Source organism: Chiloscyllium punctatum, chromosome 8 (assembly GCF_047496795.1).
Source record: "Chiloscyllium punctatum isolate Juve2018m chromosome 8, sChiPun1.3, whole genome shotgun sequence".
Classification (NCBI taxonomy): domain Eukaryota; kingdom Metazoa; phylum Chordata; class Chondrichthyes; order Orectolobiformes; family Hemiscylliidae; genus Chiloscyllium; species Chiloscyllium punctatum.
Window position 1 is genome coordinate 14,590,814 of NC_092746.1, and position 24,071 is coordinate 14,614,884.

A 24,071-nucleotide genomic window follows, 5' to 3' on the forward strand; every position below is an offset into this window, starting at 1 on the left:
CCCTGTGCTGATTTGTAGCCTGAACAGACAATGCAATTCTTATTGAATATTAAGCTTTTGGAATATTTAGCAATATAAATCTACCTTGCAGAATGCTTAAAAATTAATACTCATCCTGAGGTTCAGATAGTGTTAGGAAGTGGTTTGAGTGTTATGGTCTTGTGTTATGGTACTTCTCAGCAGCTTAAGATCTGAATTTCAGTCATTTAGATAGCCACTTTGTTATTTGTTGTTCAGTTGGCTTGTTTGTGTTGTATCCTTTTATAATCAGTGTTTTTAATACATAATTGTATGTATATTGTAAAAGTCTAATGAGTCACAGAATTGCATGCGATACAGTTTGTAGGTAGTGTAGAAGTAGGTCACTTTAGGGTGGTATTGAATTGAATTTATTGTCACGTGTACTGAGGCACAGTAATTTCTTGCAAGCAATTCAAGCAGATCACAGTTAACTAGCACAGGTAAGTAAATAATAAGTAAACAGCGGCTAAAACAAAAACACAGGTACAAGCGAATGTTAAGATTTTGAGACTCCATTCAGTATTCTAACAACAGTAGCGTAGAAACTGTTTTGAAACCGGCTGGTGCGTATGTTCAGGCTTCTGTACCGTCTCCCCGATGGCAGAGGTTTTTTAAAGAAAGAACATTGCCATGGTGGGATGGATCTTTGAGAATGCTGGCAGCCTTTCCTTGACAACAGGCCTGGTGATGGATTCTATAGATGGAGGTTGGCCTTTATGATTGTCTGGGCAGAGTTCACCACTCTCTCCTGTAATCATCTCCAATCTTGAATGGTACAGTTAACATACCAGGTAATGATACATCCAGGAGAAAGTGAGGACTGCAGATGCTGGCGATCAGAGCTGAAAATGTGTTGCTTGCAAAGTGCAGCAGGTCAGGCAGCATCCAAGGAGCAGGAGAATCAATGTTTCGGGCATGAGCCCTTCAGGAATCCCTGAAGAAGGGCTCATGCCCGAAATGTCGATTCCCCTGCTCCTTGTGATACATCCAGACAGAATGCTCTCTCTGGTGCACCTATAAACATTGGCAACAGTATTCACTGTGATGCCAAATTTTCTCAGCTGCCTGAGGAAGAGGAAACATTGGGTCTTTGGAGCCAGTGCATCCACGGGAGTCCAAGAAAGCTTGTTGATGACCACTTCCAGGAGCTTGGCACTCTCCACTCTTTCCACCTCTGTACTGTTCATGTGTAAAGGGGACATGCGTAACATCCTGTAAAAGTCAGTAATGTGTTCCTTGGTTTTGCTGGCCTTGAGAGCTAGGTTGTTCTCTGTGCACCGTTTTTCCCCATCTTCCTCCTCCCATCTGTAGTCTGTTTTGTTGCTATCTGAGATTCGACCAACTATTGTAGTGTCATCAGCGAACTTGTAAATGCCGTTTAGTCTGGTATTTGGCAATGCAGTCATGGGTGTACAGTGAATACAGTAGGGGGGCTGAGTATGCACCCCGGGGGGGGGGGTCCAGTGTTGAGTGTTAGTGAGGATGAAGTATTGTCCCCAGTGTTCACTGATTATGGCCTGTGGGTCAGGGAACTGAGAATCCATTTGGAGAGTGGGGCTTAGTCCGAGATCACCAAGTCTAGGAAAGAGTCTCTAGGGGATAATGTTGAAGGCTGAACAGTAGCCTAATAACTCTAGTCTTAAGTTCAGCCTTATTAGCACTTTTTATTAGCAGCTATTCCCACCACCCACAAAAAGATGCTGCTACCAGACAAATATTCCCCTCCCTTCACTTGTCCGTTTTCCACAGGGACCATCCCCTCTGGGACACCTTGGTCCACTCCTCCTTCACTCCCAATACTGCCCTATACCCCACGTTACCTTCCATGTAATTGTGGAAGATCAATCACCTGCCCATTTACTTCCTCCCTCTTTTACTATCCAATGCTATTGACTCATCTTTCAGGTGAAGCATCATTTAGAGGGATGGCAGCGAAGGCAGTGCAATGTTCCTCTAGCAACATGTATGAGGTGAGGGAAGCCATTAGCGTCCCTCCTGATTACACTTGCAAGAAGTGCACCCATCTCCAGCTCCTCCAAGACCGTGTTAGGGAACTGGAGCTGGAGTTGGATGAACTGCGGATCATTCGGGAGGCAGAGGTGGTCATAGATCAGAGCTTTAGGGAAGTTGTTACTCCGAAAGTTATAGAGAGGTGGGTGACAGTGAGGGGGAGTGGGAGGAAACAGCTAGCGCAGGGACCCCCTGCGGTCATTCCCCTCAAGAACAAGTATACCGTTTTGGATACTTGTGAGGGGGATGACTTACCTGGGGTAAGCAACGAGGTTCAGGCCTCTGGCACGGAGCCTGTCCCCGTTGCTCAGAAGGGAAGGGTGGAGAAAGGTACAGCGATACTTATTGGGGACTCAATAGTGAGGGGCACAGATAGGCGGTTTTGCGGGGACGACAGAGACTCACGATTATTATGTTGCCTCCCAGGTGCAAGGGTACGTGATGTCCCTGATCGTGTTTTCTGGGTCCTTAAGGGGGAAGGGGGAGCAGCCCCAGATCGTGGTCCACGTTGGCACCAACGACGTAGGTAGGAAGAGGAGTGAGGATGTTAGGCAGGCTTTCAGGGAGCTAGGTTGGAAGCTCAGAGCTAGGACGAACAGAGTTGTTGTCTCTGGTTTGTTACCCATGCCACGTGATAGAGAGTCGAGGAATAGGGAGAGAGAAGAGTTAAATGTGTGGCTACAGCGATGGTGCAGGAGGGAGGGATTCTGGTTTCTGGACAACTGGGGTTCTTTCTGGGGAAGGTGGGACCTCTATAAACAGGATGGTCTACACCTGAACCTGAGGGGCACCAGTATCCTTGGGGGGAGGTTTGCTAGTACTCTTTGGGAGAGTTTAAACTAACTCTGCAGGGGCATGGGAACCTGGACTGTAGCTTTAGGGTACAGGACCTTGAGTGTAGGGAGGTTAGGAACATGGCATCGATCTTGAAGGAGGGTGCCTGTAAACAGGAAGGTGGCTTGAAGTGTGTGTACTTCAATGCCAGAAGTATAAGAAATAAGGTAGGTGAGCTTGCAGCATGGGTTGGTACCTGGGACTTCGATGTTGTGGCCATTACAGAGACATGGGTAGAACAAGGACAGGAATGGCTGTTGCAGGTTCCAGGGTTTAAATGTTTTAGTAGGGTCAGAGATGGGGGTAAAAGAGGGGAAGGTGTGGCATTGCTTGTCAAGGATAGTATTACAGCAGTAGAAAGGGTGATGGAGGAAGACTTGCCATCTGAGGTAGTTTGGGCGGAGCTTAGAAATAGGAAAGGTGAGGTCCCCCTGTTAGGAGTTTTCTACAGGCCTCCTAATAGTCCGAGAGAAGTAGAGGAAAGTATTGCGAGGATGATTCAGGAGAAGAGTGAAAGTAGCAGGGTGGTTGTTATGGGGGACTTTAACTTCCCAGATATTGACTGGGAAAGCTATAGCTCGAGTTCGTTAGATGGGTCGGTGTTCGTCCAATGTGTGCAGGAGGGTTTCTGACACAATATGTAGACAGGCCAACGAGAGGTGAGGCTATACTGGATTTGGTTCTAGGTAATGAACCAAGCCAGGTGTTAGACTTGGAGGTAGGTGAGCACTTCGGGGGCAGTGACCACAACTCGGTGACTTTTACTCTAGTGATGGAGAGGGATAAGTGTGCACTGCAGGGCAAGAGTTATAGCTGGGGGCAGGGAAATTATGATGCGGTGAGGCATGACTTGGGATGCGTGGATAGGAAAAATAGGCTTCAAGGGAAGAACACAAATGATATGTGGAGATTGTTCAAGAAACAGCTAATGGGTGTCCTTGATAAGTATGTACCAGTCAGGCAGGGAGTAAAGGGTCTTGTGAGGGAGCTGTGGTTCAATAAGGAATTGGAATCCCTTGTGAAAGGGAAGAGGGCGGCCTATGTAAAGATGAGGCGTGAAGGTTCAGTTGGGGTGATTGAGAGTTATAAGGTAGCCAGGAAGGATCTAAAGAGAGCGAAGAGCAGCGAGAAGGGGACATGAAAAGTCCTTAGTTGGTAGGATTAGGGAAAACCCAAAGGCTTTCTATAGGTATGTCAGGAATAAAAGGATGACTAGGGTAGGTATCGGTCCAGTCAAGGATAGTAGTGGGAAGTTGTGTGTGGAGGCGGAGGAGATTTGGTGAGACACTAAATCAATACTTTTCGTCAGTATTCACTCAGGAACAGGACATGTTGCTGATGTGAATATTGAGTCACAAGTGATTAGAATGGATGGCCTTGAGGTACGTGGGGAAGAGGTCTGGGGAATACTGGAAAGGATGAAAATAGTTAAGACCCCTGGGCCTGATGGCGTTTATCCTAGGATCCTCTGGGAAGCTAGGGAGGAGATAGCGGAGCCATTGGCCTTGATTTTTGTCGTTGTTGTCTACGGGAATAGTGCCAGAAGACTGGAGGATAGCGAATGTGGTCCCCTTGTTCAAGAAGGGGAGCAGGGATAGCCCGAGTAACTATAGGCCAGTGAGTCTCACTTCTGTTGTGGGCAAAGTCTTAGAGAGAATTGTAAGGGATAGGATTTATGAACATCTGGATAGGAATAATGTGATCAAGGATAGTCAGCATGGTTATGTGAAGGGCAGGTCATGCCTCACAAACCTTATTGAGTTCTTTGAGAAGGTGACCACGGAAGTGGACGAGGGTAAATCAGTAGATGTGGTGTATATGGATTTTAGCATGGCGTTCGATAAGGTACCCCATGGCAGGCTAATGCAAAAACTATGGAGGTATGGCATTGAGGGTGCATTAGAGGTTTGGATTAGGAATTGGCTGGCTGGAAGGAGACAGAGAGTAGTAGTTGATGGTAAAGGTTCATCGTGGAGTGCAGTTACTAGCGGTGTTCCACAAGGATCTGTTTTGGGACCATTGCTGTTTGTCATTTTTATAAATGACCTGGAGGAGGGGCTTGAAGGCTGGGTGAGCAAGTTTGCGGATGACACGAAAGTCGGTGGAGTGGTGGACAGCGAAGAAGGATGTGGCAGGTTACAGGGGGATATAGATAAGTTGCAGAGCTGGGCAGTAAGGTGGCAAATGGAATTCAATGTAGCTAAGTGTGAAGTCATTCACTTTGGTAGGAGTAACAAGAAGATGGATTACTGGGCTAATGGTAGACTACCTGGTAGTGTGGATGAGCAGAGGGATCTTGGTGTCCATGTACACAGCTCTTTGAAAGTTGCCATCCAGGTAAATAGTGCTGTGAAGAAGGCATACGGCGTACTGGGCTTTATTGGTAGAGGAATTGAGTTCCGGAGTCCTGAGGTCATGTTGCAGTTGTATAAGACTCTGGTGCGGCCTCATCTGGAGTATTGTGTTACAGTCTTGGTAGCCATACTATAGGAAGGATGTGGAGGCATTGGAACGAGTGCAGAGGAGGTTTACCAGGATGTTGCCTGGCATGGTCGGAAGATCGAATGAGGAAAGGGTGAGGCACTTGGGGCTTTTTCTCATTGGAGAAAAGGAGGTTTAGGGGAGATTTGATAGAGGTGTACAAGATGATTAGGGATTTAGATAGGGTTGACAGTGAGAACCTTTTTCCGCGTATGGAGTCAGCTGTTATTCGGGGACACAGCTTTAAATTAAGGGGTGGTAGGTATAGGACAGATGTTAGGGGTAGATTTTTTTTACTCAGCGGGTTGTGAGTTCATGGAATGCCCTGCCAGTAGCAGTGGTGGACTCTCCCTCTTTGTGGTCATTTAAGCGGGCATTGGACAAGCATATGGAGGTTATTGGACTAGTGTAGGTTAGGTAGGCTTCGGTCGGCGCAACATCGAGGGCCGAAGGGCCTGTACTGCGCTGTATTTTTCTATGTTCTATGATCTATGTTTACCTGCACTTCACTCAATCTGTTTTACATATGCTGCTCACAATGTGGTCTCCTCTATACTGGATAAACTCTTTTGCAGAACATCTATGTTCTATCTGCAAAAATGACCAAACTTGCCATTTCCTGCTACTTAAATACACAACCATGTTTTTTGGCCAGCATCTGTCTCAAGCTTGCCGCTGTGCTTCAGCGAAGCTCCGTGCAAGCTGAAGGGCGGCATCTCCTTTTCTGCTTTGGGGACCTTGCAGTCTTCAGGGCACACTATCTAGTTCAATAATTTTGGGGCTTGAGGGTCTTTTCCATATTCTTGCCCCAACCCCTATACACCAGGCCTTGTCATCACATGGGCTGCTACCAAAATCCAGCTGTTGTCAACTACCAGTGGTCCCCATTAGCAGATATAGGATTCTCTCGGGCTGACCTTTACCTATTCCTTTGACTGCTATACTGCTGTTCTCTTTTGACTCCATCTCTACCTGTTGTTTGCTTGTCCAACACCCCACATATTGCAAGACCTGAGTTTCCTGCAATTTTTTTTCCTGATTTCCAGCATCTGCACGTTTTATTTAACTTGTGTATCACTGACCATTTGTTTTTCCCAGGTTTGATTCTGCTGTGTGCAATGCTTGGAAACCATATTTTCTTTACCTTGCCTTATTGCAGAAGATCAGAAATTGATTCCTGCAAGTTAAATAGGACCTATTAAAGTCGAAGGATTACACAATTGCAAGCTGGCATACAAAGTTGCAAAGTTGACTCCAATAGATAGGTTACATTTATTCAATTACTATATTTTTCTAATACATCAATGCAAGGGCCTAGATGTGGATATGATTCCTTGATGAGGGAGTGTACCATCATTATCTAATCAACTTCTGAAGTCTGGGTCTGAAACTAAATTGACACCCTTCCGCCTTGAAGCTGTAACTCTGAATCATTATTGTCTTCACCTTGCTTGTAATTCCATGGTGTATTTCTTGTCACATGATGTTAGAGTGCCAAGATTGGCTATACTTAAGCAGACTGTAATATCCAATAGTTCTAATCACAATCATGAAATGTTTCCCAAACAATCCTACAAATGCTGTCTGAGGAAGATAATTGCGAAGACAAATATTTGTTAAGAAATTTATCTTCCTCTGTCTTAAGTGAGAGACTCCTTAATTTTAAACTATCTCCTAGTTATAGAATCCCCCATGAAAGAAAATATCCTCTCAGCATCTATGTTGTCAAATGTGTTCAAAATGTTATGTTTCAATGTGGTGATCTCATCTTCTGTACTGCAATAACTATAAAACCCAAATACTCAAATAGGCCTTGTGAACTGGCCTGGTGAACTGTCTCAGAACTGGTTCATTTCAAGTATACCTTTGAGTTCAGAGACTAGAAGTGGGATCAAACCAATATTCTGTATGACCTTACTTGCTGTACCTCCATTTTTTTAATGTATTTGCAAAGACAACCAGATTCCTCTTCACTGCAGTTTTGTGCAATGACCCCCTCCATTTCAATAACATTGTGCTTTTCTGTTCTCTATACCTACGTAAGACAACCTCATTTCCTGCAATATACTTCACCTGCCCAGTATTTGTTCACTTACTCAGCCTATCACCCTTTTTAATAGCCTTTTCATATCCTTCCCTCAAATTGCTTTCCTACCCATACTTATTTCATCAAATTTGGCTCATTTCTTCAAACGATTAATGTCTTCATTCTCCATCTGTGAAGCTTCAGCATGGATCCTCCTGGTGCACCACTAGGTAAAGTTTGCCAATCTGGGAATGATCCATGTATCCCAATTCTGTATTGGTTAGTGATTCTTCCTTCCAAACTAATCTATCCCCCCCATCTTTTGTGCAGTCACTTGTTGCTTCTACTTTGGAAATTAAATCTATTAAGCCTACTGGTAGCACGATTAAATCTTATGGTTAAATCTGTGAAGAACTTTAAAGTTGCTAAACAAAAATCTCCCTTTCCAAAATGATGTTGATCCTATTTCAACTGTGATGTTCTAAAAGTCCCTCCTCAACAATGGATTCTATCATTCTGCCAATGGCAGATGAGTCACTTGCCTGCACTTTCTTATCTTCCTCCTTTCTTCAATAGATGCTATATTTGCAGGTTTTAAATCATCTAGGACCTTTACAGATTCTAGGCAATTAATTTTAGAAATTACAATCTATGCATCTCCACTCTGATCAGTTCTTTTAGGGCCACAGGATGCAAGCTATCAGATCCAGGAGACTTAACTTTTGGTTCTGTTGGTTTTCCTACTGTGATTATTTGAGGTTCATAGTTTACTTTTGCCACCTGCTTTTCTGCTATTCCTGGGAGTTATTTCTAAAATGTATTCTACTGTGAATTCAGGTACAAAATACTTTTTCACATCTCTGCTCACTTTCTATTAATTCCCAGTCTTGTTTTCTAAAGGGCTACATTCTATTTAGCAACTTTCTTTTAATATACTTGTGTAAGCTCTTACTGGCTATTTTTATACTCCATTTCTTTGTTTTATTGATTTTCCACCATCTCTCTCCCTATCAATCTTATCCAAGTTTTCCTGTATGCTTATCTCATCCACACCCTCGTTCCTCTTTCTTGTTCTCTTGCCCATTCTTGACTTGATGGATCTATACTTTGAGAAAGCGTACATACTGAAACTTTGCATTAGCTTTGAGAATGCATCAACAGCAGCAAGTTATTTATGTAGGCTACCTTCATACACAAACATCTCCTGACACTTTACTAAGGCTTCATGGAATCCATGTGCATTTTCTGAAAAGTAAAGGTTCCATATCACAGTCACTTTGTTACTGTCAAGCAGTAAGTATATAGGGTGGGAAGGATGTCCAGTGTTTGCAGTGTTTAGGGTGTGTTCAGATGATGGGTGAAAGTGGTATGGAGAACAGGTCATGGGAGACAGGACAAGTAGATTGGGTCCTGGGATGAGGATGTGACTGGTTGCTGAGCAAGAAAGAGCTGATGGCAGGGATGTTGGATCTTAGAACTGTTGCTTGGAACAGGTGCTGTTTGTTTTTCTCCTCTTCTAGGGCACACTTTTTTTCTCAGTCCACTCACCATAAGCTAGCTGCTCCCTCTTTGTATCCGGCAGTTGAGGTGCCATCAGACTTGCCTTGGGTGCCTGCCTCCTCCCCCCCCCCTCCCCCAATAGCAAGTGACTTAAATTGGCTAACTGTCAGAAGAGCAAGTAGGGGCCACATACACTACTAAACTTGAATTAAAAGTGACAATTTAAACCATAACTATCTCATGAAACTTCACAGCCATAACATTATTAAGGGGCCTGTTTTTTTAACTTTGATTTCATGTTAAAGGGAAGTTTTCATATAATTGCCATATTGTAATTAAAACGTCTAATACATGGTATCGGTTTTTTCCTAGATAATTACCTATGATTTTGAGGAAGTTATTTTAATCTAAACATTATATTTGATATAAATAGAATAAAACAATAAACACAAGTGCTTGAAGTCCCAACTGTGCATAGTATTTGATAATTCTGACTTTTAAAATACTGGAATTTGATTTACATGCTGTTAATGAATTGGTCTAGTACACCAGTTGGACATTCAGGAGTCCTTGAATTACACTGTTAATTGCTTGTTGCTCTGATCTTCAAATGTTTTGTTTTCCCTCATCTGTTCTGTCAAGGGGTTCTCATCTTGATTGACCTGTTAGCCAGATACATTCATTATTTCATGTTAAATGAACTATAACAGTGGATTAAGGAGGTGAAAGATTTCCAGACCTTTTTTTTTCAAGGCTCTCTTCTCAACCAGCAGAGGTTTCACTTTCACCTTGTTCTTTCCACTGAGTCACCTAAGCCTCCAGGTCTCAACCCATTATTTTTCTGCAACAAGTGTGACAAAACTGCAACTATGGGTCTCATGAACTTGGCAATATTTAACATAGTTTGGATTTTAGCAGTCAATTATCATCTTGGTCTGTCTGTGTCTCGGTCGGTCGGTCTCATTGACAGTGCTACCTTATTACCTTCTCCTTCCCTCGTGCCTTTCTGAAAGGTTAAACATCCCTGAAAATCAAGTTCCTTTGAAGTGTATAAGGAAAGTAGGAAGAAGCTTAAGGAATCAGAGGGGCTAACAAAGGGTCATGAAAAGTAGCAAACAGAAGTAAGGAAATAAATTTGACTGATTTGATAAATTTAATTAATTAAGCAAAAGCATAGCAAAGGAAAGGGTTGTCCCAGTCGAGAAAGGAGGGAAACTGTGTGGAGCCAGGTGAGATAGGTGAGGGCCTAAACAAATACTTTTTGCTTGGAAATTGGTGGAGGGCAATCTTAGGGAAGGGAGTTTTGAATTTCTTAGTCACGTTGCTATTGAAAAGGAGATGGTGTTGTGTGTTTTAAACAGTACTAAGATAGATAAGTCCCAGAATCCTGATGGGATCTATCCCAGAATATTGAAGGAGGCAAGGGAAATTGATGGAGGATTGACTGACATCTTTGTGTCCTCTGGTCACAGGTGAGGTTGCAGAGGACGAGAGAATTAACTGTCATCCCATTCTTTACGAAGGTTAGCAGGGATAATTGAGGAAATTACTGGCCTGTGATCCTCACATTAGCGGTAGGGAAATTATTGGAAAAGATTTTCAGGGACAGCTGTATGTATTTAGAAGCAAATGCACATATTAGCAATAGACAAATAGTTTTGTATGGTAGAGTTCGTGCCTTACTAACTTGATTTTTTTGAGGAGGTGACAAAGAGGAGTGAAGAGGAAAAGCGGTTGATGTCTACATGGACTTCAGTAAAGCTTTAACCAGACCCCTCTTCATGAAGTGCTGGTGTTGGACTGGGATGGACAAAGTAACTAGCCTGACTCCAGATTGGAATACAGACAGACTCTGAACTCACACCTTTTAATACATTATCTGAGCTGAGATGTCACCTTTTTTTAATAAAACCTTATCTTGAGAATTTGATGTAAAAGAAGTTCTGGAATTTACATATTAATGAATAGAAAGCTGTAACCCTTTGTAAAAGATGAAAGACTTCACACCAATCTAGGTTTGTTTAATGTATTGTTTTAATTGCATGGTACTGATTTTTTGTTGTAAATTCTGTGCCTTATCTTGCCCCAGTAGTTAGCTGATGAAGGAGCAGCGCTCTGAAAATTAGTACTTCCAAATAAACCTGTTGAACTATAACCTGGTTTTGTGATTTTTAACAAAGTTCCCCATGACAGACCGCTACAAAAGGTGAAGTTTCATAGTATTAGGGGTGAGCTGGCACGATGGATGCAGAACTGACCTAATCTTAGGAAACGGAGGGTAGCAGTGGGAAGATGCTTTTTGGGATGGAACATTGTAACTAGTGGTGTTCCACAGTGATCAGTGCTGGGACCCCTCCTGTTCATGGTTTACATAAATAATTTGGAGGAATACATGGCCTGTCTAATTAGTCAGTTTGTGGACGATACAAAGGTTAAGAATGGCAGAAGTCTTAGGAGGATTAATATGTCATGGGATGTGGATGTGCAAGTCCACAGATCAGAGGGTGGCAGCACAGATAAGGTAGTAAGAAAGGCCTGCAGCATGCTTTGGTTTTTTGTAAGGGGCATTGTGTATAAGGATAGGCAAGTAATGCTGCAGCTTTATAGAACTTTAGTTTGGCCACACTTGCATACATTTCTGGTCACCACATTACCAGAAGGATGTGGATGCTTTGGAGATGATACCAAAAGAGCTATGAAGAATGGCTGGAAAGACTAGGTTTATTTTCACTGGAATGCAGGAGGTTGAGGGTTACCTGAATGACATGGATTAAGTGGAAAGTATGAGGTGTTTTCCCAGGGTGGAGGGGTCAATTACGAGGTTCAAAGTGCAGAAGGGGAGTTTGATATGTGAGGAAAGTTTTTTTTTAGAAACAGAAAAGATGGTGAGTGCCAGGAACATACTCCCAGAGGTGGTAGCGTGAAAGCAGACACAACTGCAGCATTCAAGAAGGACCTGAATGATTAAGAATAGGAGGGGAGTAGCAGGATGTGGATTCTATAAGTTTTAGCATGGAAGGGCAAAATGTGTCAGCATAGGTTTGGAAGGGCCAAAGAGCCTGTTCTTATGCTGTATTGTTCTTTGTTCCCAGTTTTGATTTCCTTGTAACCATGTCTCTAATGGTTGTGAAATTGCAACAATTTACCTTGATTTGTGTTGTCTGTTTGTGTACCTGATCCCAGATACTTTGTGCATTAAAATACAGCAATCAAACAGTGTTTAAAGACACTTTGACAAATGCATGAATGGGAAAGGTTTGGAGAGATATGGGCCAGGAGTGGGCAGATGGGGCTAGTTTAGTTTGGGATTATGTTCAGCACTGGGTGGTAGCCAGAGGCTCTAATTCAGTGCTCTGTGACTCTTTGGCAAAACCTTTAGACTTGCCTGTTTGCTGTTTTTAATCTTCCTAAGTTCTCTTTGTACTGTGACTTAGATTAATCTCTTTTTTTTTGTATTTTACTGTCCTTTTATCACTCGTAGCTTTTTCCCTTGTTACCCTGCTTGGGTTCCCCTGCCATTCTAGTTTAACCCTTCCCAACCATAGTAGCAAAGACACACCCTTCGAGATCAGTCCTGCTCCTGCCCAGGCATAACGTGTCCAGTTTGTACTGCTCCCACCTCTCCCAGAGCTAGTCCCATTGTCACAGGAATCTGGAACCCTCCCCTTTGCACCATGTTTCCAACCACATGTTCATCTGATATATCCTGCTATTTTTACTGATTTGCATGTGGCACTTCTCCAAACTAATCTTGTACCTAAAATCTCTTGTCCCTTGATCCTTTCTTGTAAATCCGTGTACACACTCCAAAGGATCCACCATCCTTTGCAAAATGTGGTGCCAAAATTGATTCTGGTCTGAACATTCCAGATTTTAAATCAAAACCAATATCGTAGAATTGGATTTAATATGACCATTCAACTGATCAAGTTGTAAGCAGTTCGGCCTGTTGAGTCTCTGCTGCGCTCAAGCCTTCCAGCCAATCTTACCGAAACACACACAGCTGGTGAAACTAGCAGGTCTGGTAGCTTTTGTGGAGAGAAAGCAGGGTTTGCGTTTTGAGTCCACTGCTTTGTTGGAACTGATAGCAGATAGGAAAAATTGATATTAATTTTAAAGTCAAGGTTGGGGTAGGGTGAGTGGAGGTGATTGCGGAGAGTGGAAAGGAGTCTAGAGAGAACTATAGGCAAACGTTGGGACTAGTGATAGATCAGGCCAGAAGAGAAGCTTATTGATTAAGTAATGATAGCTGCGAAATAGGAGAGAGTGGATTGGCTATGCTAAAAGCAAACTGTTTCATAATTGGGCCAGTTGTGGGAATGGGTACAAAACACAAAAGGTGGGAATCAGGCTCTAAAGTTGTTGTTTAGTTCTAGAGGCTGCAGTGCAGGATCCCCAAGTAGAAAATCGGATGCTTTTCTTTGAGCTTGTGCTGAGGCTCACTGGGACAACATAGAGGCCTGCAACAGAAATGTTGGTAAGGAACTGGAAATTCAGGGTCATTTTTATGGACAGAACATAGGTGTTCCACAAAGTGGTCACTCAGTCTGTGTTTTGTCTCCCTATGTAGAGAAGAATGCACTGTGAACAGTGAATATAGTAAATTAGATTGAATGAAGTACATTGCTTCACCTGGAAGGTGTGTGTCTGGGGTCTTGGAAGAGGTAAATGGGCAGATGATACAATATCTGCGATTGCATGGGGGTGTGTTGGAAATGGAAGAGGAGTGCACCAGCGTGGCCTGGAAGGTGCATTCCCAGTGAAAGTCTAACAAAGATTGTGGAAAATGTCTGGCTGTAGCATCTAGCTGGGGTTGATGGAAATGCCTGCTTAGATGCGGAGACTGGTGGGAAGGTAAATGAGGACCAGGGGGCCCTATCGTTGTGGTAGGGTGAGCACAGATTGCAGGAGATGGGTCAGACACAGCTAAAGGCCATTTTGATTGTCTGTGGTAGGGAATCCTCAGTTGGGAGACAAAGGTGTACGTTTGAGGCCCCCTTGCAGAAGGTGGTATCAGAGCAGATGTGACGAATATGGAAAAACTGGGAGAATGGGATGGAGCAGAGTGAGAGGTTGTGTAATTCTTAACTCTGGGAGTTGGTAGATCTGTAATGGATATCAGTGGCCAACCTATCCCTAGAAATGGGGGTATTCAGGGACAAATGGGGAATCTGAGGTGGATCAGGTGAGAGTGAAAACAGACCGGAATTTGGAAGAGAAACTGAATTTTTTCCAGTCTTGAATGAGGGGGAAGTAGCACCAATTATGTTATTGACGTACCAAAGAGAGGATTGTGAGGAGGAGCCTGAATTAGACAGGACAGCAAATGTTCCATGTACCCCACAGAGGCAAGCAAACTGTAGCCCAATTGGGTACCCATGCCCACACCTTTGACCTGAAGAAAGTGAAGAGTTGAATAAGTTGCTCAAAGTGAGGATGAGCTCAGCCTGGCAGAGGAGGGTAGTAGTAGGTGGGGTCAATTCAGGCCTTTTATCCAGGAAGAAATGGAGAGCCCAAACACCACCTTTTATGCAGTATAGAAGTGTAAAGGGGTTGCATGTCCATGGTGAAGATGAGGTGGCTGCTGCCCACAAAATGGAAATGTTTGAAACTGGCATGAAACATTAAAAAAGGATATAAGTGAGGGGGAACTGGACAAGGGGAGAAAAATACCACTTCTTCCTAGCTGCTATCAGTTCTGATCAAGAGTCACTGGACTCCGTGTTAACTGTACTTGCCCTCCACATACTGCCAGGTATGCTGGGTTTTGCCAGCAATTTCTGCTTTTGTTTCAGATTTCCAGTGTCCGCAGTTCTATTTTAGCTAACTTCATTTCCCCATAATCTGCAAATCTTCATGATGATTAATCCATTCCCATTTGAAAGCCCTCCAGACACACTACATTTCAGCTTGTAATAACTACCTGCATTTTTTTCCTCAGTGTTGTCTCTAGTTCTTTAGCCTGTCATTTAGAATTGGAATCTTGTGTCTCCACTCATTTGCCAGCAGGAGTAGATTCTCCCTACTATTTTGTGCAGGCTTTTGATGATTTTGAATCATACTACAAAATCTCACCCTTCACTTAAAGCATTCAATGAGGATTTAATTAGCTGTGGAGGGAAGAAAACTGTCAGGAACAAAAGGGATAGTTTTTGTCGCAATTACATAGGATGTCGCTTGTGATTCTGAGATTGAGAGTCTAAATGGTAAACATGATTTGGAGATGCCAGTGTTGGACTGGGGTATGCAAAGTTTAAAAATCTCACAACACCAGGTTATAGTCCAACAGGTTTAATTGGAAACACACTAGCTTTCGGGAGCTTCGCTCCATCAGGTGATAGTGGAGGGCTTAATCCTAACACAGAATTTACAGCAAAAATTTAGTGTGATGTAACTGAAATTATACATTGAAAAATTGATTGTCTGTTGAGTTTTTCATCTGTTTGAATGCCAAGATAGTTTCACTTCCATGTGCAAATCACAAAAGTAGTGAAGCCATCATGGTATTCAAACAGATGAAAGACTCAACCGACAATCAATTTTTCAATGTATAATTTCAGTTACATCACACAATTTATAGCAAAAATTTACAGTGTGAGAATTGAGCCCTCTATTACCTGATGAAGGAGCAATGCTCTGAAAGCTAGTGTGCTTCCAATTAAACCTGTTGGACCGTAACCTGGTGTTGTGATTTTTAACTAAATAGTAGTGTGTGTAAACCTAATTGGAAGTATCCCTTCAGGGAGTTCTGAGAGAGGGCTATGAACCAACCATATGTTCATGGATTTGGAGAATAAAACTGGTTGGAGATGAAACAATACTTGTAAGGAATGTAAGGACCAAGGATTTTTATTTGAGATAATACATTTAAAGGACCAAGGGAAACTGTCTGAAGAGTGAACTATTAATAATATTGGCTATTTATGATCCCGGATAATCAGAAAAAGTTCAAACTTATCAATGACTTAAATTATCAGCCAAGATTCCAAGTTATAGCTGGAACAAACTGACTAAGAGCATCAACAAAATACTATTTCATAAGGCACCTTTAAACCTTAAGCTACAGAAAAGTCCCATCAACTTTTCTAATGCCCAAAAGTCTTGCTGCCATCGTTATCTTTTACTGTAGCCCTAATTTTCTTTTCACAACTTGAGGGCGTTGCTGGCCAAGCCAGCATTTATTGTCTGTCTCCAATTATCCGGAGAGCAGTTAAGAATCAAGCACACTGCGGTGGATTTTTGAGTTGCATCTAAGCCAGACCAGGTGAGGGTGGCAGATTCCTTCTCTAAAGGCTAGATGGGGTTTCTGACAAATAATTAATTCATGGTCATCCTTATGCTGTTGAATTTGAAGTATCGAAAGACAACATTTGTTTAAAACATGGAATCAGGAATTGGGGTTGGTAATCCCTTCAGAAATGTGGGATGACATCTGGGAAAATGCCAGAAAGATCTCCATTTTTAATAGAACCCAAGCTATTCAATTAAAGATACTCCATAGGACTCCAATAGCACCAGAACTATTGGCAAAATTTAGGACAGGAACATCTCCAATATGTCCTTAGTGTAAAATAGAAGTGGACACACTCTCACTGCTTATGGACTTGTCATAAGATCCGCAAATACTGGATCAGAGTAGCAAATGCTCTGTCAGAAATCTTGGGAGTGGAAATTAGAGCAGATCCAGGATATCTCCTCCTGGGCTTTTTGAACCTGCCCTCCCTGGATGTGCACGGAAGGAAATTATTTTCCATTCTCTCCTTTTGTGCAAGGAAAAATAGCTTAGTACATTGGGTAGCTAAGGGCCCTCCAGGACTTTTGAATTGGCACAGGTTAATCATGGAATGTATTCCCCTTGACTTCCTTACAAATATGGTGCACCAAAAAACTGAATTATTCTATAAAATATGGCAGCCCTTCCTGAACTATATGGATAGATATTTTGACCATATTGTCAAGGGCTTTTATCTAGTTGTGGTAATGGTTCTGGCTGGTCCGGGGCCCCCAGGGGGAGGAGTCCTGTATGAATATGGGTTTTATTATGCTTGATGTTAATTCGTTCTGAGCATGTACTTCATTATTTAATTACTATGTTATCATTTTTTTTGAGTAATGCAAGATATTTTATTATGTGCCTTGGTTATTTGTAGGTTAGATTAGTGCTTGAGTTTTTTCTTTGTTTTGGTTATTTAATATTTGTATATTAGTGTATATTTTTATTTTGTGTTTAACAAAAAAATTTTTTAAAACTTCCTTTTTTTAAATAGATACTTTTATTGAAGAAAAAGTAGTAAGGTTTTATTGGTCAAGGATTTTAACTTTCCAAACATAGACTGGGACTGCTATAGTGTTAAGGGCTTGGAGAAAAATTTAAGTGTGCACAAGAAAATTTTCTGATTCATTATGTGGGTATACTTATTAGAGAGAGTGCAAAACCTTTCCTCCTCTTAGTTACCTGCCCTGCCTTATTTCCTGAGGTGTCATTGGGGCAGCATTTTGGAGTTAGTGGCCATTTTAAAATAGTGATGTAAAAGGAAAGACCAGCTCTAAATTGGATTAGTGGTGCTGGAAAAGCACAGCAGTTCAGGCAGCATCAGAGGAACAGGAAAATCGACGTTTCGGGCAAAAGTCCTTCATTTAGGAATAGAGGCAGAGTGACTGAAGGGTGGGGAGAAAGTAGCATAGAGTAGTTGCAGTGGGAGAGGGGTTCCCTGAGATTCTTGTAGAGAGAGGAGGAAAACTTAGTCATTGTTTTCACCCAGTTGATTTTAACCCTACTGCAGATCCTCTTGCAAGGATGCCTGCTTTGAAGAAGTTTTCCTCCTCTCTCTACAAGAATCTCTGAGTCCCTCTCCCACTGCAACTACTCTATACTACTTTCTCCCCACCCCCACCCTCCTCTCATTTATCTCTCCACCCTTCAGGCACTCTGCCTCGATTCCTAATGAAGGGCTTTTGCCTGAAATGTCTATTTTTCCTGAACTGCTGTGATTTTCCAGCACCACTCTAATCCAGTTTCCAGCATCTGCAGTCGTTGTTTTTACTGAGCTCTAAATTGGAGAAAGGCCAATTTCAACGGTATTGGGCAAGAACTTTCAAAAGTTGCTTAGGGGTGAATGTTCTCAGGTAAAGAGATGCCTGGAAAATAGGAATCCTTCAAAAATGAGATGACAAGAGTCCAGAGACAGTACATTACTGTTAGGGTGAAGAGCATGACTGGTAGGTGTTGGGAATGCTGAATGATTAGAGAAAATGGAAAAAGAAAGAAGCATATGTCAGGTACAGACAGCTGGATCAAGTAAATCCCTAGAAAACTGTGGAGGTGCTGGGGTGTTGAACTGTGGTGGGCAAAGTCAGAACTCATACTGGATTAGTGGTGCTGGAAGAGCACAGCAGTTCAGGCAGCATCCAACGAGCAGCGAAATCGGCGTTTCGGGCAAAAGCCCTTCATCAACACCAGGTTATATTTCAACAGGTTTATTTAAAATCACAAGTTTTCGGAGCACTACTCCTTCAGGAAGTGAAGGGAAGAGCACAGGCACAGAATTTATAGGTAGAGAGATCAAAAGAAAGAACATGTGGTGTGCATGGCATGTTAGCAGGCTAACTAACAAGTCTTTGCAGGTGTTCGGAAATGTCAAATGCTGTGAGTGAAGTGATAATAGCAAGTGAAGGGATGATCAATGATTAACTAAGGCAGAGTGGTAATTACAAAAAGTCAAAAATAAGATGGTGCTAGAGACAAGCCAGATGGCTGGAATAACATGACTGTTATGATCTCTCTACCTTAAATTAGTTTGTACAGTTTTGGACTACTTGTTACTTTGGACCCTAGTCATGTGACTCTTATCCTGTTACTCCAACCATTCAGTTTGTCTCTAGCACCATCTTATTTTTGATCTGTTTTGAAATTATCTCTGTCTTAATTAATCAGATTGTAAGTCATTCCTTCACTTGCTATTCAGCTGTTGACACTTCAGTCAAACCTTTTGACACTTTGGATCATCTTTAGACATTCCTAATTACCCAGAACATAAAACAGTACAGCACAGAACAGGCCCTTCAACCCACGATGTTGTGCCGACCACTGATCCTCGTGTATGCACCCTCAAATTTCTGTGACCATATGCATGTCCAGCAGTCTCTTAAATGTCCCCAATGACCTTGCTTCCACAACTACTGCTGGCAACGCATTCCATGCTCTCTCAACTCTGTGTAAAGAATCTGCTCTGACATCCCCTCTATACTTTCCTCCAACCAGCTTTAAAACTATGACCCCTCGTGCTAGTCATTTCTGCCCTCGGAAATAGTCTCTGGCTATTGACTCTATCTATGCCTCTCATTATTTCATTACCTCAATTAGGTCCCCTCTCCTCCTTTTTCTCCAATGAAAAAAGTCCAAGCTCAGTCAACCTCTCAAGATAAGCCCTCCAGTCCAGGCAGCATCCTAGTAATACCTCCTCTGAACTCGCTGCAAAGCATCCACATCTTTCCTATGATAGGGCGACCAGAACTGGATGCAGTATTCCAAGTGCGGTCTAACCAAAGTTTTATAGAGCTGCAACAAGGTCTCACGACTCTTAAACTCAATACCCCTGTTAATGAAAGCCAAAATGCCATATGCTTAACAACCTTGTCCACTTGGGTGGCCATTTTAAGGGATCTATGTACCTGCACCCCAAGATCCCTCTGTTCCTCCACACTGCCAAGAATCCTATCCTTAATCCTGTACTCAGCTTTCAAATTTGACCTTCCAAAATGCATCACCTTGCATTTATCCAGGTTGAACTCCATCTGCCACCTCTCAGCCCATCTCTGCATCCTGTCAATGTCCCGCTGCAGCCTACAACAGCCCTCTATCTTGCAATGATCTCTCTGCTTATAAGTTGTCAGTGGGCCACCCTTCTCTTCACCTCACCAAGGAGCTGTGCTCAGAAAGCTTGTGATTGCAGATAAACCTGTTGGACTATAACCTGAGTCATGTGACATCTGACTGTCCGTAGAAGAATATAAAGGCAATAGGAGAATACTTAAGAGGGGCATGAGGAGGGCAAAAAGGGACATTAGCTTTGGCAAGTAGGATTAAAGGGAATCCAGAGGGATTCTATAAATACTTTAAGGACAAAAGAGTAATTAGACAGAGAATAGGACCCCTTAAAGATCAACTAGGAGAAAATGAGGACTGCAGATGCTGGAGATCAGGGTCAAGTGTGTGGTGCTCGAAAAGCACAGTCAGTCAGGCAGCATCTGAGGAGCAGGAAAAGCGATGTTTTTGGCAAAAGCCCTTCAACAGGAATGAGGCCCCTTAAAGATCAACGAGGCTGCCTGCATATGGAACCACGGGGTGGGGGAGACAGTGAGTATATTGTATCAGTGTTTAATGTGGAAAAGGGTATGGAAAATAGAGAACATGGGAAATAAATAATAACATCTTGAAAAGTGTCCATATTACAGAGGACATTGCAGGATATCTTAAATGCATAACGGTGAATAAATTTCCAAGACCTGACCACGTGTACCCTGGAACTCCGGGAAACTAGGAAAGTGATTGTTGGACCCCTTGCTGAATTAGTTGTATCATAGTTAGCCATGGGTGAGGTGTCGGAAGGCTGGAGGTTGACTAACATAGTGCCGCTATTTAAACAAGGTGGTAAAGAAAAGCCAGGGAACTACAGACCAGTGACCCTGACATCAGTTGTGGGCAAGTTGTTGGAGGTAATCCTGAGGGGCAGGATTTACATGTATTTGGAAAGGTAAGAACTGATTTAGGGATAGTCAACATGGTTTTGTCCATAAATGAGGTTTTTATGAACAAGTAATGAAGAAGGTTGAGGGCAGAGCGATGGATGGAATCTATCTGGACTTCAGTAAGGTGTTCAACAAGGTTTCTCATGGTAGACTGGTTAGCAAGGTTAGATCACATGGAATACAGGGAGAACTAGCTATTTGGACACAGAACTGGCTTGAAGGGTGGAGATTGTGGTGGGTGGAGGATTGCTTTTCAGATTGGAGACCTGTGACCAGCAGTGTGCTACAAGGATTGGAATTAAGTACAAAAGAATCTGGAATTAAGGGTCTAATGATGGCCATGAATCCATTGTCGATTGTAGGGAAAGACCCATCTGGTTAATGTCCTTTAGGGAAAGAAACCTACCTGGTCTGGCCTACATGTGACTCCAGACCCCCAGTAATATGATTGACTCCTAACAGCCCTCTGGACAATTAGGGATGGACAATAAATGCTGGCCTAATCAATGAATAGATTTTTTAAAAAGTGTGATTGTAAGTTGCAGATGATGCCAAAATTGGAGGTATAGTGGACGTTTGAGCACAACAAAATCTTGATCAGATGGGCCAATGGGCTGATAATTGGCAGATGGAATTTAATTTCAATAAATGTCAGGTGTTGCATTTTGAAAAGGCAAATCAGGGCAGGATTTATACGCTTAATAGTAAGGTCCTGAGGAGTGGTGTTGAACAAAAAGCAGGTTCATAGTTCCTTGAAAATGGAGTCCCAGGTCAACAGGATAGTGAAGGTGGTGTTCGGTATGCTTGCCTTTATTGGTCAGTGCATTGAGTATAGGAATTGGGAGGACAGTGTCTGGCTGGCCTGAACATTGGTTAGGCAGTTTTGGGATAGTGTGCAATTCTGGCCTCCCTGGTATCGGAAGGATGTTTTGAAAATTGAGGGTTCAGAAAAGATTTACAAGAATGTTGCCAGGGTTGGAGGGTTTGAGCTACAGGAAGGGGCTGAATAGGCTGGGGCTATTTTCCCTGGAATATTGGAGGCTGAGAGGTAACCTTCATAAAATCATGAGAGGCATTGGGTAAATAGACAAGGTCTTTTTCATGCAGTAGGTGAGCCCAAAACTAGAGGGCCAAGGTGAAAGGAAAGATTTGCAATGTACCTACGGCGCAGTGTTTTCATCCAGAGGATGGTGTATGTATGGAATGAGCTGCCAGAGGAAGTGGTGGAGGCTGGTGCCATTACAATATTTAAAAGGCATCTGGATTGGCATATGAATGGGAACGGGCTCCAGCCAAAAGCGTCTATTCTCCTGCTTTGATGCTGCCTGACCGGTGCTTTTCCAGCAACAGATTTTTGAATATGAATGGGAATGGTTTAAAAGGGATATGGGCCAAATGCTGACAAATGGGGCTAGATTAATTTAGGATACCTGGTCAGCATGGATGAGTTTGACTGAAGGGTCCGTTTCCATGTTGTACAGCTCTATGACTCGATGATTCGAAGTCTGTGCCAGTTTAAAAACAGGCACCCAACATCTCTACTCCCAATTTCCAACATTTGGTCTGTAGCCTTGTATACCTTAGCATCACCATTGTTCATCAAAATGCATCTTAAATGTTAAGAGTTTCTACCTGTTGCATCCTTGCAGTCAATAAGTTCCAGATTTCAACTACCCTCTGGGTTTTAAAAAAAGAAAATCATCTTTTATCCCCTCTAAGCTACATATCCCCTCTAAACTACTTATCCCCTCTAAGCTACTTATCCCTTAAATATATGTTCCACCACCCGCCTCTCCAGGAAGAGGAAAATGTCTCTTCCTCTCATAATTTTATACAGCTCAATCTCCCCTGCTGCATGCAAGAAAATCAACCCCAGTCTGGCCAGTCTGTTATAACTGAAACGTCAATCACATTAGGTAACATCCTGGTATATCTGCTTTGCATTTTCTCTTGTGCAATTACATCTCTCCTAATACTGTTAAATCTAGAATTGCACAAATTATGCTTGCTGTGGCTTAACTAACATTTTATATGGTTCCAGCATAATTCCCTGATCTTAACGCTCTTCCTCAGCTAATAAAAGGCAAATATGCTAACTTAACCACTTTTATTTACCTGTCTGACTACCTTAAGTTGTGGTGGACCATGCTTCCCAAGGTTGTAATGTTCATCATGCATTCCCTTACTTTGTTCATTCCGAGAATAGCATTTTTCACTGATCTAAGTTGAATTCCATTTGTCACTGATCAATCTGACCAGCCTGTCTATTCTGCTGTAAACTTGCTCTTCCACCCAGCTTTGTATCACCTGCAAGCTTTGATGTATTACATTTAGTTTCCTAAAGTGCTAACATTCTGTGAATAGTTGGGATTCTAGTACCCCACTACTACTGCCTGCCATTCAGGAACAAACTTTCTTTTTCCTAGTTTATTTCTTGTCTACTAACCCATTTTCTATCCATCTCACTACACTGCCCTAATCCTTTGCACTTTAATTTTATATGATAATCTATAATGCTCGACTGTGGAAAGCCTTCTGAAAGGCTTTCCTCCTTGAATAACATTGCCACATTGCCTGTGCTGCAGTCATGTAGCAACTCTGTTGTGGCCAGGGAGGCATTGAAAATTATTGCCAGTGCCCCTGCTATTTACTCACTCACCTCACTCAGCAGCCTGAGTTGCACTTCATCTGACCCTACATAATTACTTTTCTTTATTCACTAGTTGTAATTTAAGACTTTGATTTCAGGCCCATCTTTGTTGAAAAGGACAATCTTAAATCAAACTGAGTTATGATCACTGTCTGAAAAATGCTTCCCACATGAATTCATAAATTAATTTCGGGACCAGCCCTGCTTTGTGGAGTTTCTACGTATTACTTTGAAATGGATGCATTTTAAGAATTCTACTTCCTCTAAGGCTGTGACATTGAATACCCCAGTTAATGGGAGGTTTCAACTTTTTTTTAACACTATCACTACCCTATTATTTTAACATTTCTCTGAAATCTACCTATATGTTTCCTTTTTTTTGATTGCTCCATTTTTTTTGGGTTTTTAGGTTCCACTCATATGAATTAATTTGAGGAGCCTTTGAAGATTTCATCCCTGCTTACTGCTACAATTGATTCCCTAATCAATATTGCAGCACCCCTTTCTTTTACCTTCTCTTTCTATTTGGAAGATTCATGTATTTTGAAAGATTGAACTGCCAATTCTGCCCTATTCTAACCAGTGACAACAATGATGGCATGCTTCCATGTGTTAATTTGTCACCCTGTAGTCTTCCTGAGGTCAGAATATATGGAGTCCGGGACAAGTAACAGTGGATGACAAACTGCCGAACAGAGAAATGTAAAATGTTAATGAGTCAGATTAGCATATGTTGGTAGTATGTGATGTTCATTGGTACCCACATCACTTCCGAACAAAACTTATGTTTGGAAACCTGCA

The 24,071-nt window shown here is 42.3% G+C and overlaps 1 protein-coding gene across 2 annotated transcripts in view; it reads left to right on the plus strand.

Annotated features, from left to right (window-relative positions):
* The window catches only part of LOC140480383 (lysophosphatidylcholine acyltransferase 1-like), a 169,773-nt gene that overhangs the window by 65,283 nt on the left and 80,419 nt on the right, over nucleotides 1-24,071 (plus strand). The gene's annotated exons all lie outside the window — the stretch shown is intronic.